At 32.5% G+C, this 16,566-nt stretch overlaps 1 long non-coding RNA gene across 1 annotated transcript; it reads left to right on the top strand.

Annotated features, from left to right (window-relative positions):
• Positions 1-3,158: 3,158 nt before the first annotated feature.
• LOC127721655 (uncharacterized) lies at positions 3,159-7,280 on the top strand. The gene is made up of 4 exons (XR_007991378.1): positions 3,159-3,329; positions 4,394-4,473; positions 6,200-6,311; positions 7,165-7,280. It is a non-coding gene; the product is annotated as an uncharacterized LOC127721655 (long non-coding RNA).
• The last annotated feature ends 9,286 nt before the right edge of the window (positions 7,281-16,566 follow it).

Here is a 16,566-nt window from a genome sequence, read left to right as displayed (position 1 = left end):
TTACAACCACCCTGTCGGTCAATGTCACTGTTGATGTACATTTTGTCCCGGAGGACACCGCCAAGTGGCTTACAATGCATGAAATTCCGAAGGACGTCACACAGTATTAGAAAACAAACCATAGGACTTATAATTGAAATCCTCATCTTGCAACACCTCTCCGTAGACTTAAAGAAGACTACTGTATTCGAGAATTAGGAAATGCGACACCATATGGTTTCAATGACAGAAATGTTGGTATAGGTATTATATCTAGTCCTTCCTGTAGCTCGTTGAATTTGATGACTATTTGTAACTATGCACCTCGACGTAGACACAGTTATGTTCATTGTCATTATACATCACCTTATCACATAATGTTTCTATTAATGACCTCCTGCCATTTATACAAAAGCCTTTATGTATTCATCGCATTTGCATGATATTGTATTCACTACCCCTTTGAAAACTTCATTTTGAAAACTCTCCTTTATAAACTTGGGCAAATTCCTTTTCATAAATCCGTTCGATCGAATATATTTCCCTATTTGAAAGATCAGTCTGAACCTTCCCATTTCTTATACCTATACCGAACCAATTTTCAAATGCAAACACGTGTTTGCATGATGCATGATCTAAATATTGAGGACCTCAATTCTAAACCTTCTGATTATACCCCCGCTTTAAAAAAGAGGGGTATACTGTTTTACCTCTGTCTGTCCTTCCGTCAGGTCAGTCCATCCGTCAGTCCGTCCGTCCCATGAATATTTTCGTCGCGTTTTTCTCAGGAACTACTTGACAAGGATTTCTGAAATTTGGTTTCAGGGTTATATAAGTAAGTAACACCGTGTGGTGCGTTTTCAGATTCATCACTCAACAACTTCCTGTTTACCGAACACTTGTATTATTTTACACATGATAGCCAAATTGAAAATATTCGTCACATTTTTCTCAAGAACTACTTGACAAGGATTTCTGAAATTTGGTTTCAGGGTTTATATAAGTCAGTTACACCGTGTGATGCGTTTTCAGTTTCATCACTCAACAACTTCCTGTTTACCGAACACTTGTATTATTTTACACATGATAGCCAAATTGAAAATTTTCGTCACATTTTTGTCAGGAACTACTTGACAAGGATTTCTGAAATTTGGTTTCAGGGTTTATAATAGTCAACTATACCGTGTGATGCGTTTTCAGATTTATCACTCAACAAATTCTTGTTTACCGAACACTAGTACTATTTTAAACATGATAGCCAAGTTGAACATTTTCGTCGCTTTTTTCTCAGGAACTACTTGACAAGGATTTCTGAAATTTGGTTTCAGGGTTTAAATAAGTAATTTTCACCGTGTGATGCGTTTTCAGATTCATCACTCAACAACTGCCTGTTTACCGAACACTTCTATTATTTTACACATGATAGCCAAGTTGAAAATTTTCGTCGCATTTTTCTCAAGAACTAATTGACAAGGATTTCTGAAATTTGGTTTCAGGGTTTATATAAGTCAGTTACACCGTGTGATGCGTTTTCAGATTCATCACTCAACAACTTCCTGTTTACCGAACACTTGTACTATTTTACACATGATAGCCAAGTTGAACATTTTCGTCGCATTTTTCTCAGGAACTACGTGACAAGGATTTCTGAAATTTGGTTTCAGGGTTTAAATGAGTAAGTTACACCGTGTGATGCGTTTTCAGATTCATCACTTAACAACTTCCTGTTTACCGAACACTTGTATTATTTTACACATGATAGCCAAGTTGAAAATTTTCGTCGCATTTTTCCCAAGAACTACTTGACAAGGATTTCTGAAATTTGGTTTCAGGGTTTATATGAGTACGTTACACCGTGTGATGCGTTTTCAGATTCATCACTCAACAACTTCCTGTTTACCGAACACTTGTATTATTTTACACATGATAGCCAAGTTGAAAATTTTCGTCACATTTTTCTCAGGAACTACTTGACAAGGATTTCTGAAATTTGGTTTCAGGGTTTATATAAGTCAGCTTTACTGTGTGATGCGTTTTCAGATTCATCACTCAACAACTTCCTGTTTACTGAAATATTACGGCGGGGGTATCATCAGTGAGCAGTAGCTCACAGTTTTACTTATTGCACTTGTGTTACTTAGTCATTCATGTTATAGCCAGTTCGCCACGTTATCACTGGTGAACTAAATGGCGTCAATAACATTTTTCGGCGAAATGTGTTACTCATAGGACCAACATATTAAGAGCCTAAACCAATCAATAAGAAACATAACTTCAAAATACTGATGGATTCAGTCGAGGGTTATATCAGCCAATGGGTTAAACGTGACGATAGGGCTGTGAGGTAGTTGATACACATCAGAAATACACAACTGAATGGGTCTATGAAAACACATGCTTCATCATTCTACAAGACAAATATTCAAAGGCATGTCAACATTTTTCATTTTAAAAAACCAACTGTTTATTACATATCAGAGACTGGAGGCCATATGACTCACAAATAATTAGTCTATGGTGTCTGGTTCTTCTTGTCAAATTTCCATATTACACTAGTGTTCATTTTCATCTTACAAAGTAGTGTATAAGTTCCCGAAATTTTATGAACAATTGTTTTTTAGAGAGTAGCAAAGTTTTGTATTTTTAGTGAATTTTGAACATGAAGTGTATATTTTTTCTAGGTATGGGCCAGCGTTAGTTTGCCATCTAGGTGAGAATGATAAGCGGTCATATATAAATCTCAGAGAGCTAATATAAGTGCAAAGTTGCTTTTCAATATTCTTCTCATATATTTTTGTACTCATGCGATTTCTTTGTTAAAACCAATAAACGCATGTTCTGCTGGGATGAGACATAACTCTCACATTGGTGTTTCAAAAGGGGAGTGGTTTTGCGGTTTTATTTTGTCATGATGTTTTTATTCACTTAAAATTCAACCAAATGTGGTTAAGTACTCTTCACCAAGATGATTTTCTTAGAACCACAATTAAAATAATCGAAAAACATGCATGCTTGTTGTCCTTTATACTTTTTTTATAAATTGCGTATACTATGTATACTATACACCTATATATATTTTCGATGTGTAACTGGATTTTTAAATTTCTAAGTGGACTGACGGTAGATTAACTTGTATTTGATTAATGGCATTGTGTTTACCTACATGTAAGACTGTACTAACTGACATGCACATGTAAACTTTTTATCAAAGTATACTTTATGTCTAATGTTTAAAATGATGCAAGTCATCATTGCATCGTGTGTACTTCTGATTTGTTTATGTTCTATGTCCCAACAGTGTGGATGCCCAGCACATTTTACACAGCAGATTTTTTGCAACTCACAGTTAGGTAAGCTAATTATTTATTTATTTACATAACTTTTATAGCGATGTTTACCTAAAATAACAAGACTATTTCTCCTAATTTTGAGTGGGACATGACAGAATTTGTAGAATAACTTCTTTGTGAACAGGAGATCTATCTTTTCGTGTTTGAATTAATTTTTATAAACTTATTTTGTTTTATTATTTAAGGCAAATTCTTCACGTTAAATGATTAACAATGCTTTATAGTTACGTCTGTTTTCTCAAATTTATTTTAACAGATATCGGTTAACAAATCGCATTTATCTTGGAATATGCTGTATTTAACTTATTGCTATTGAACATTAACCCGGGATCATAAGAAATATGACGTTGGAATGTGTAGTCCTCAGATTCTTCACGCGTCTGAATAGCAACGTATAAGCTGGTATCTATGATGGTTGTTATACAGGGACGTTGTTTTAAATGAAACTTAATTGTTTCATGTTATGTTTCAGAATTCCACTTGTTTCTTCATATTAATGGAAAAATTAAATAGTTCGAATTTGAAATCAAAATTACCATTGCCGTTTTTTTTTATAAATGAGCTGCATCGGGTAGAAATTGACTTTATGCAAGTGCACGTATACATGTACACGTATAAGACTTTGATTGATTTTAAACATTCGAATACGAAATAAAAGATGAATGTTGGTCTGTTTTGTAGGGTTCTTATATCGCTCCAATTTTCAAACAGTTACAGACTTTGTTTTCAACCCGACATAAGTTAACAGATGTATTGATATTCATTTGTATAAGGTAGATTTCTATCCGACGCATCTCAAATAATGTTTAAAAGTCAACTATTATTTAGTGTGTATTTATTGTTTAGTGTGACGTCCATTTCCGCTGAACTAGTAAACATTTTTGTTTAAGGGCCAGCTGAAGCCCGCCTCTGAGTGTGGGATGTTCTCGATGTGTTGAAGGCCCATTGGTGTCCTAGGGTTGTTTTGTGCTCTTTGGTCGGGTAATTGTTTCTTTGACACATTCCCCGTTTCCATTCTCAATTTTATTGATTACTTATAAACCGTATTTCAATGTTTTTTTCAGTCGTGAAAGCTAGAATTGAATCCTCTACATCAGACCATACATATACTTATTATGAAATATCTATAATAAAATTTTATGATGTAAGTATGATTTTTTTTTTCAAAATAATTGTCTTCAAGGAAAGCGTAATAAACCAATTAAAAAAAGGGATATATGAATATAAATGAAAGAGATATCATATTCTTATAACAAAAGAAAAAACAGTTCAAAGATCAAAAAGACAACACACGGTATTCAACACCATATGTGAGGCTCTGATTCATGTGCGTTAAAACTTGCTTATATATCAAATTGTCTCTGCAGGCTGCAGAAAACTTCAGATTTGTTTCTCGGAAAATATTTTTGATGTTTCAGAATTCATCTATTTTTAAACTTTATTATTTTTAACAAAGAAACTATTCAAGTAGGGCTTTGAATGATATGAAGCTCTGATTAACATTCCACATCATGTAATACATAAGAAGTCATTTAACACTTTGCATCATTGTTTTTCTCAATGTATTGTTAGACTTTCTATTCATATATTTTTGAAGTAATTTTTGTTGCTCAATCAATTTCCATTACATCTCAAGAGTTCCATCGTACATACCGATCATAAATAAATAATTTAATTACCCAGGTTTGTAGCACATGCGATACACAACACCGAATTGAAGAGTACGACGCATATTGATATAAGATAATGAGACGTGCCAATGAAACAACGATCAAGTAGACTCTAAATAAGTGGAATTAAGCAACTATAGGTCATCGTACGGTCTTCAATAATGAATGAAACCCATATCAAAATTTAAGGTGGTACCCAACACCTTGACTAATATTAATTTGGCTCGTTTAATATTCCTAAAATTTTGACAGAATGTTTACTTTGACCCTTTGACAGAAATATAAAACATTCAAATAATTTGAACCAACCACTTTATCAGAAAAATTTCACTGGTTATATAGCAGTTTGACAAACACTAATTTTGATCATTGAGAAGCTTAGTATTTCCTTAATAATACAACGTGATTAAAACGTTAAGTTGATTTTTACAGAGTTATCTCCCTGTAGTGTTAGGTACCACCTTAAAAGAAAAAAAAATAACAAATGGCATGATATAAATGAAAGCAGTACCCGAAAACAAATATGATAGACAGCAACTGATAACAATATTACATAGCAAATATCAACTCAATTAATGAACAATATTATATACATGAAGTAGTGTTTTTACACTTTTTCACATTGTGATGTTATGGATGACTTTAATCTTAAATAGTAATACCATAATCATTCAATAAATATCAACTCTTTTGACTCTTTACATTTACCAAGTATTAATTTCCATATCGTTTAACTTACAATTTAATAAATTAGCATTGTAAATTGCTCTTAAATAAACTCATGAAATATGCAAGGATTCAAGTTATGTACGCCAGACAAGAGTTTCGTCTCACCACTAGTGACGCTCGATCAAAAAAGTTAAAAAAAAAGCCAAATAAAGTACGAAGTTGGAGAGGATAGAGGACCAAAAAAGAACAAAAAGAATACGCTCTTTGCAAAAGGGACCTAAAAAATGTTGGTTATGTTGTATGTCCATTTTTATATTTCCCAGCTTTAGCATATCTGATTTGTATATTTTGCATCCACACCGACGTACATTTGATTGACGTGCAAACCTCCACCTTTATGCATGAACTGACACAACGTATATCATAAATTCGTCTTTTTCTATTTTTCATTGACTTGTGATTCCTAATTGAATTTAAGTATGTTCTCGAAATTTAATGATCTTTTCAACATTTTTATTTTAAAATGTTAAGGGTGAAGATGAATACAATAGACTGTCCAACAAATCTACGCTATGGACACCAAAGGACAGTGCGGCATGTGGTCCAGTAGTATTCAAAACTGGATCCGAATATATTCTTACAGGTATACAGTAACAAATGAATAACATTTTGAGAAAAAAGGATACGTTCATATATTTTGCTTTGAAAGGTGGAGGATAATTTCTGGCCAATTAGGTTCATTTATTTTAGTCGATTGAGGAAAATTTATGTTTTCAAAGAATTTTAATTTCAAGGTTTTGTAAAATTTTGCTTTCAACCAATAGAAAATTTATATTTGATGTACATTTAAACACGTGGTTTAACTGTACACATGAAATCCACGAAAATGATACCCCACAAATAACAACGAGTCCATAGTATACAAATATAGAACTCTTTAAATCCAAAGCACTACTCAACTTTATAACATACTATTAAATATTGGAAAGTTCAGAAGAAATATAACAAAAATACATGAAATTGAAATTGTCTCGAAAATGTGTAAAAGTACTTATGTTTTCTTTGATCAACGAGCAAAAATGTCAACTTAAAAGATTCAATGCCATTCGAAGACATGTTTAACACATGATTTCTAAATGCTTTATCTCGAATCAAGGTGGTTTTCACATTTGGTTAATAGGAATTTTAAATAAAAATAACTACATGTATTTAAAAAATTCGTGCGTTCGAAGCGTTTTTCCAGATTCCTTCATCAGGAACGCTAAAAAAATGTCTTTGCATATTCCCGTTTGGATGTGGGAGTAAATCGATGCATATGTAATCAATTACATACATGTTAAAACATATAATGATGAGAAGTTTTTCTAATTGTATGTTTATATAAATCTTTTTTTAAGTAATAGATTAAATACTACTTATACTAACATTTTCAACTTATGATAGGCAACAAATTGTAATTGTGAAAACACATTAACGTCCGATAATTTTTCTCTTAGTTAGTGTGTATGATGGAATAATGAGCCATAACCTTTGTGGACTCCAGATCAAATTCAGCCATGCAAGTAAGGCATTGTTAGGCGGTTTATCTGGTGAATACAAGAAAAACTGTCACTGTAAGGCAAGTACAATTTGATTATACAGTGTATTTGAAGGAGGTGTAAAAAGTAAAATAACAAAAATTAAGAGGAAGGGTAAATTAAATTAATACTCCAATAAGTTTATTAAATCGATTTTTGAAGTTTGATGACTTAAGTCGAAATTTACAGACGTCAGGTTTTTTCTGCATTCATCCGGTCACTGTATGTTATTTTACTGACACAGATGGACGGCTTCAACTTTCCAATGATAGCTTCCAATATTGTTTCAGTAACATAATCTCTGTATATAATATATCTCGATTGATGCGTTACACTCGTGCATGTTCATATTATACTGTTTTATTAGCACTAAAACATTTCCAACAAAGTTATGATGAAGGTTTATCAGTCATCATCACGAATTTGTTGACCTATACGATATGTCTGTGTCTAAAATTACTAGCGACATGTATTCGAAGTTTTAGATTGACAAATTCCATGAAAGTTTTGATTTGCATAACGAAGCATTCAAAGCCGATGACGCTTGCCCTGTCGACGCACACGGTTTTGTACCTTTTGGAGTTCATGCAACATAACGAAGCATTTAATGCCGATGACGCTTGCCCTGTCGACGCACACGGTTTTGTTCTTTTTCAGAGTTCATGCGACATAACGAAGCATTCAAAGCTGATGACGCTTGCCCTGTCGACGCACACGGTTTTCTTCCTTTTGGAGTTCATGCGATTTATTCAGGTTTTGTTTCTTACCTATATTTGTCTTTTCAAGGGATTTCTCCGGTAATCTACTGTTGCTTATATTTGCGGTTTTAATCATCGACATATATTTACAATTGACAAATATATACATCCTCATATCAATTATGTCAGTGTGGGAATTGTTATTATAACGAAGAAACCATAAACACTCATTTGAACGTAAGATGTTGGTAAATATTTATTCCGAGTCACAAGTTTCTTTGAAATCAATCGTAAACTGTAATTTTTGCACTCAGAAATCTCTTATCACTAGTATTTAAAATCTATTAAATACCATCACTTAAAATACACAAGACATTTCTCAAACCCATATAAATGATAATACAATAGGCCCTCAAATTTGGCATTTTTGCATTATACATGTATGTACTTATAGTTTAGCTCTTGGTTACATTATGTTTAGTCAAAACAATTTGAAAAAAAAATATCACTTTTGTTATCAGCTATATTAATCATGACATATGAAAGGCTACTTCCTCGCTGAAATGTATCGTCGATATTCCTTTTATGATTTATTAACATTATTTAGAAAGAATTGATACATAGTTTGATAAATTGTCATGTCAATGTTTGCTCTCAACATTTCTGTTTATATAATAATATATATAGCCTGCAAATCCAAGCTGTCCTATAACCATTTGAATAGAAGATGACTATCGACAAAATGAATTCATTTTTTTATATAAAAATACGGTGATATAGTATGATTGCTAGTGAGACAACAATCCACCAAAGTTTAAAAGAAGTGGATGTAAGCAATTATAGTGAACCGTACGGCCCACAACCGTAAAGTGGGCTAAAAAAGGCCCCGCCATGAAAAAATATAAAACAATTGAAAAAACTAACGGCCTAGTTTATAACTTAACAATTAACGAAAAGCATATATGACAGCATTATACAACGACAACCACTGAACTATAGGCTCCTGACTGTGGACAGGCACACACGAATTTGGCAGGGTTAAACATGTATGTGAGCGCTCAACCTTCCCCTTACCTAAACAAACTATTGACTTTGAAAGAATTTAGTAGGAAATATTGTTTTTCTTTATGTCCAAAGCTTTTCGAAATACATATTAACGAACAAACATGTCATTGTTATTTTATTATTATTTTGTAGATACCTTACAAATTCAAAATAACAAACAGCAAACAAAGTCAAAATCAGTGTGGCAAACCTCCAATAAAGTGTAGTAGAGAAACAGTTTGTGCTACAGATGCAACTGGACAGTGTAGTTGGCAGAGTTGCTAAAAGCAAAGTGAATACCGTAAATGAGTTCAATCTTTATGAGTGTATGAATTCAGATACGAATTATATCATTAAATATTTTAGATAGGAAATTTAATAAATGCATTCCGTAATTCTCAAACTAAAAGTATTGTATATATGTTAAGATTTATCCAATAATTTCCTACTGTTTTAAAATAACTATTCTTTCTCAAATTGTGTTACACATGTTCACATATAAAGCACAGGGTTTAAGTTAAGTCACAATGTTAATAGCGAAAGTACGAATATATGTGTAAGAGTCAAAACTATGTCCAGCTTCAAATCTGTGTCTTTCCTTCAGAAATGTGTCCCATGACGCTCAAATCTGTGGGCTTATGTGCGGCCTCTAATCTGTGTCCTTTCCGCAGATAAGTGTCCTCTGTATAAAATAGACATTCAGTAATGTGACGTGAATTTGGCCAGGCACATATGGAATGCGGCGGGTTAAATCGCTCCCCTAATATGGAACCGTTGTGTAACAACAAACTGCAAAAAATCAGTTGAAAAAGACTTGACTCATCAGATCTGCACAAAGCGGAAAACTCAACGAACAAAAGGACATAAAGACGAAGACACAAAGTATATAAAATAACTCGAATCCATTGTCTTCAAAGGTTCATTTATGACTAGTGTGTCTATATTAAGAGATTAACAAGTTTTTTTATTCTGATATTTTAAAAAGTATAAATTAGTTTTTTTCACAATTGTTTTATTGTGAGAAACATAGCCCCTATGTTCATTGTGCAACATACATAACTTTTCAATGGACTAATATCGATTTATGTCGCATAAAAAAAGTCGTATTGATGTCTTTGACAATCCTCGATGAAGTCTTGGTAAATTTGACGTCAACGCATATGCCATTGTTGAAAGAGACATAGATTTGAGGATTTGTAACGTCTTTGAATATGACTCAAATTTATGAAAATCACACAGCTTTGAGGCTGGACATAGATTTGAGGCATGCATACAGAAAAGCATCATTTTCAATTGCTTTTAAAAATGTTTAATCATCATGGAAACACTTCTCATCGTTCGCCATTTTGTGAAGTAATCATGTGCTGTTGTCATAGCTGTTACATGACGTCAGTTTCAAACGGAATTACTGGTAAACCAATGCGCAAAAATTGTGCTTTTCAGTATTCTATGATATTGATAGCCGATATTCGAAAGAAATTAAACATGCATAAGTATAGGATTTTTTTATGACTATGACTTAATTTTTTTTACGTGAGACTAGTATTTATTGATATGGAAACATGAACTGAATTTTCAGCTAATTGGATTTGTTCCCCTTAAAAATACAAAAAGGATGTTTTAATGTATTTGTTTGTGCGCATTGTTGATTGAATGACAGCAAACGATTTATGTTGCAAAATCAGCAATTTACAGTCGTATCCAACGCCTACAAAATGAGCACCAATATAAGTTCATCCATAAGAGTAATTTGAAACATTCAGTGATATTAATAGCCGATATTCGAAAGAAATTAAACATGCATAAGTATAGAAATTTGTGTATGACTAGGACTCATTCATGAAACTAGTATTAAGTGATATGGAAACATGAACTGCATTTTAGCTATCCACTTTTGATCCCTTTCAATATACATGAAAGATGGTTTTAAGTATTTGTTTTTATGCATTGTTGATTAAATGACTGCAAACGCTTTATGTTACATAATCAGTAATGCTATTAATCTCTCAGAATTTTTTATAACCGCCAATTATACTTGTACTTTAATAAGTGATAGAATGACAATAGATTGAATTGTTTGCAAACACCTGTTGTAGCTATTATGCCTGCAGCAAATACATGTAACAACTAAATGCTTAATCATTATGATATAATATAATATTTAAAATTAATGTTTCTTTTTTTCATCACGTTATACCAATGCGATGAGACATGTCGACGTATTTATTTTACTACCAGTTCAAAATGAGATTTGAAAATATTATTACCGTCAAACACATATTCCTTGAAAAGGCAAAATGTGTCTACCAGCGTATTATAAATATATCATATGTGAAATTTAATAATCTCACGGATGCTGTCACAATGTTTGGAACAACGATATGAAATTAATCATGTTAATATTATTCGTTCAATTTCTACAGAAGACCTTAATCCTCGGTAATGTTGGTCCCTTAGCAAGTCCGTTTTAGAGTTATTCCCCCTTGAAAGAAAACAAAAATTTTATATTTGATGATCTTGAAAAGGCAGAACTCCTTAATTGTTATTTTACTGCTTAGATGGATTTAGGTCAACATGATAACGACCTGCCCGCTTTATATCACTTATTTTTTTTTACTGTAGACCGACTTCCGGAGAAAACGCCGTTGAATTAGATGTTCTTCAATATTTACGCCAATAAGACCCACGTTAATAATGTGACCCAGATTGTATATCTAACTATATTCTAAAGCACTGTGATCAATCTCTGTATCAGCCACTCACCAAACCAATTTCTCACTTCGTTCTGAAGTAAACTTTCTCTATTGAAGGTATCTAATGTGTATCCAGTGTACAAAAATAAAGGCCATAAAATATGATGTCTAATGATCGACATATTGCTCTACTATCATCTGTGTCAAAGATCCTTGAGAAAATAATCTATAAGGTTGTATAAAGGCATTAGTAGTATACTGCTGTTCAATAGCCATAAATCGATTTAACTGAACCAAATACGGGTCACAAACCAAAACCGAGGAAACACATCACATACAAGAGGAAAACATCTGAACAACATACACACTGAACTGCTACAAAAACAAACGCAATCATACATAGAAACGGACTATTTGAAAATAACTGACATATTCCTGACTTGGTATATGAGTTTTGCGAATTTTATGATTTACTGATCACTTAGAATCCTGGTTTTAAGATCAACGATTTCACAGTGAACCAACTAATTACTATTACTCATGAAATATACAAGTCATTATATAACGGTAAAGATGTCTATGTTATCTTGTTAGAAGTGTCTAAGGCCTTTGATAAAGTTTGGAACAAAGGCATTGTTTTCAAACTTTAAAAGTTACAAAAGAGAACAATTTGGCAAAGGGGGTTCTCTTTTGTAATGTTTTGAAAATTACCTTTCGGGTCGTACTCATAGAGTCTTTACTAATTGCAAGATATCATCGAGTCAAAACAGTTATGCTGACATCCTTTTTATTATTTATGTTAATGATATTAAAGAAGGCATTTTCAACAATACATTAATTTCTGATGATACTTCCCTCATCAAACAAATTGATGACATTTCAGATTGTTTTTAAAATCTGAACAGTGATCTCGACACGTTGAACACATGGTCCAAGTTATGGTGATTAAGGTAGATAGGGTGTCTTCCTCCATCTTGGATTTTGAAATACCAGAAAATAATCGGTCTAGACCTTTAATAAAATGTGCAAATTTTGAGAGTAGTGGGTAATTCATGTGTAAGAGTTTTCATTCTAATATAGAAAATGACATGTTTTATTATATTTATGGTTGTATTTTACAAAAAACAAAATACTTTTGTTTGATTCAATTTTTTCCAACTTTGCCACATAAGTGGAGGTAACTCAAATGTAAGGGCAGATAATTCAGATAAAGTTACTTTTACAATTGAATGTGTTAGGAATTTATCTATTTTATTATGTAGCAAGAAAACGGGCCCGGTGACCCCATTTGTTCTTTTTCTTATCTGAAAGTATAATATTAGAGCTATCTACTCATATTTTATCTCAAATATCTATGGTGTAGTTTTCGTTTTATGGCAGAAAATTGCGTTTTCCATGCATAATCTTTACAAAATCTGTCAATTTTGCACAACCTGTAGCGTGAAAATAAGCCCCGTGACCCATTCTTTTAATTATTTTTTTCAAATAAGCATGATATAAACTACATTTTGGCAAATTATTAAAAAATTCTATGGATTATAATTTAGACACCCCATCTACCTTAACTGTAACTTTCATTGCACAAAAACTGTGTATCTTATAATTTCTTAAAAGAAGAGAATATCCTCCGTTGATCCTAAATAATGTTAATATAAAGACATAAATATTAAGGTCTGATTTTGAATGATATTTCTTTGAACGATCGTATTGCTGATATTTGTAAGAAATGTCACAGTAAACTACTATCCTGAGGATGGGACATTTATTACCTAGATTATCCATTGACAAAAATATATATGAAACATTTGAATGTTCAATACTAGACCATGCAGATGTTATCTAGCTTTCATCCTGGAAACATTGAACATGTACAGAGACGTGCCTTCATTATATCTACTGGGGAAATCAGGGTAACAAAATATGACACTTTATTGAAAGAGGTTGGACTTGAGCTTCTTAAAACACGCCGTAAAGTTCACACATCTGTACCAAATTAAACTCATCTTGTTTTAGATTATCTCTGTAATGTTCATTCATTATTCCATCATAACACTGAACAAAATCACTTAAGACGCCATGCCAACTTGATATCCATCAGGTCAGGAACGGGGTGGATTCTACAATCATTTTCCTCTAGCTACGATTAGAGACTGATATAGCTTGTCTGCTGAACTAATTTCAGCAATATCTTTGGCGTGTTTTAAAAGGTTGTTAAAGAGGTATCTGAATTTGTGTATTAACAAAATATATGTTCACACGGACATGGTTATGAGAAAAAGATTCGTACTAGATTCGCTTAGGGCGTAGTGTCCTTAATGACCATTTTACGAAAAAAGTAAAATAACAAAAATACCGAAGTTCAAGGAAAATATACGCGGGAAAGTCCATTATCAAATGGCAAAATCAAAAGCTCAAACACATAAAATGAATGGAAAACAGCTCTCATATTCCTGACTTGGTACAGGCACTTCTTTATGTAGAAAATTGTGGGTTAAACCTGGTTGTATAGCTAGCTTAACCTCTCCCGTGTATGACAGTCGCATACCATTCCATTATATTGACAACAATGTGTGAGCAAAACAAACAGATATATAGGTAAAAATGTAAAAATAATTGGGGTATTGCAGTCAACATTGTTATATTATCTTAGTAACTATAAAACAAATAACTATTTCAACAAAGAAAAAAACAAAATGGCGTATAGACACTCTATAGACAAAGTATATAGAAAAATTGAAAGACAAGAATACAAAATTGACCATAGCACAATAACACAATGGCGGGATGTATAAGTAACTAGCCATGCCTAAAAAAAAAACAAAAAAAAAAAAACGGACTAAACAGTAAAGGTTTAAAATATACAAAGAAAAATAAAAAGAACACTATAACACGTAATTAAGATGATAAACAACTTCAGTAGGTAGAATCTATACTGCAAGACCATCATTAATTATTTGTTAAATTGATACGGATAATCTTTATATGTTTATGTTGATGAGACCCACACGAACCTCTGGCTATTGGAAATCCTCTTTAGATAAATAAAGAATTAAATAAAATAAATTTATGTTTGGACATCAAGATTAATTCTGCGTATAATAAACCAGTCAAATGCACCCTCCCCCCATAAAAAAACCTTGACTCTTCAATTCCTGGTGGTCCGGTGTAATGTACTTTAATAAATCACTATGTAAGTCATATTTATTTCACCAGAAACGATATTGTACATCTGGTATAGTTTTGAACAATACAGTTGTAGAACATATACATTAAAATTCAAATGATTGTCTGATACCAAATGCACTTTTAAAAGTTATTTTACTCTAGAAATATTTTTCAAATGTCATACGATACTTATAAATCACAAATTTGTCAATCATTACAGTGTATGGCGTTCCCAACTTATAATGGATGTTAAGGTTTGTTGTATATCACATACGATCACTATCAACGATCAATTTCCATGCATTTGAAGCGTTAGAAAGCAGATTTAATATCCTACAATTTCGTCTATCCATCTGTCATGTCGTCAGTCTGTCTACACAACTACAAAGGGTGTACCTATTTTTGTCATGCCATAATATTTCGTCAACATAATTCAAATTTTTCTCACAAAGTGCACACATATCGCCGACATGTAATTCATATTTCATACAGATTTGTATCATTTTTATGTCTTCCAAGAGTAAAACTTAGTCATTTCTGTCATGCAATACTATATAGGGAACTGTTTCCTGTCTTGATTAATTTTACATCACACTTCATTCATGTCAAATGTATTTGATACTGACGGCTGTTTTTCAAAACGTAAAGGCTCGACTTAGGTTCAGACACGGTATTTGTCTGGAATTATCAGTTTCATAGCGCACGGACACTTGCTACTGGATGTGACATTGAACTAATATATCAACTGATGCTAAAAGGAGATCCTGATCTCACTTCAATATGGGTGCATACGGTTGAGTTTGTTTTAATTTATATTTTTTTCTGTTTTCCCTTTATACGTCATTTTAAGATACATTTGTATATTAGTTGACCTTTTTTTTGACTGCTTATGACGTCTTTATACTAAATCCATTGGACGTGTAATGCTTGTTTTAATCATGGAAAACATGGTCTATTTGGAGTTGGTTTTGAACTTGATTTCAAAACTGCTAGTTAGATCAGTACCATATGCTGGTTTGTTTTCAATGGATAATCATTTAATTCTATTGCTGCCTAGCAAATTTAATGAGGTCAGAATATTTATTTCTAACTTAAAAAGCGGCCTAATTATTTATTTTCTCAGACCAGGGCCAGAAGGTTTTTGCACGTCCCAAAAGTGGCACAAAAACCATCTCCTTGAAAATTAAATGGTCGTCCTATAAAGTAATTCAACATTTTTTATACCGATCACCGTTTTGGAAGTACACACAGTCAATGTGAAAGAAATTAATCGTCAAAATAATGTTATTTTCTTTCAATATCAAAATAGGAGCGTATCAATGTTCCACGGAAAGTCAACGTAATTGTCCAAAATAGTAAAAAATGATGACGAGCCTAGAGATGGAAACACTTTTTCAGTGTCAAGCAAAAATATTGATTTTTTTCCGATCAGATGTTAGAGGTCTACGCCCCTTGAATCTACAAAGGACAATACTTCTGTAACTATAGTTAGTATCCCAAGTACCTTTCTATAATTGGTGATCGAACCCAGCAAAACAATTGATTTTTAACATTTTGAAGACTTTAGGGGCCAGGATAATTATTAATATGTGTGTTTAAGCAAGACTATTTTTTCCAACTGATGGGGACAAGGATAATGATTGCCAAAATCTGCCAGCTCTCCCCTTTCAAATAAAAAGATCATGCACTTAAAATGAGTTGGTACTTGTTGTTGATCTGAT

This window comes from Mytilus californianus, unplaced genomic scaffold, assembly GCF_021869535.1.
Source record: "Mytilus californianus isolate M0D057914Y unplaced genomic scaffold, xbMytCali1.0.p SCAF_12, whole genome shotgun sequence".
In the NCBI taxonomy this organism is placed as follows: domain Eukaryota; kingdom Metazoa; phylum Mollusca; class Bivalvia; order Mytilida; family Mytilidae; genus Mytilus; species Mytilus californianus.
This window is presented reverse-complemented; position numbering and strand designations above follow the sequence as displayed.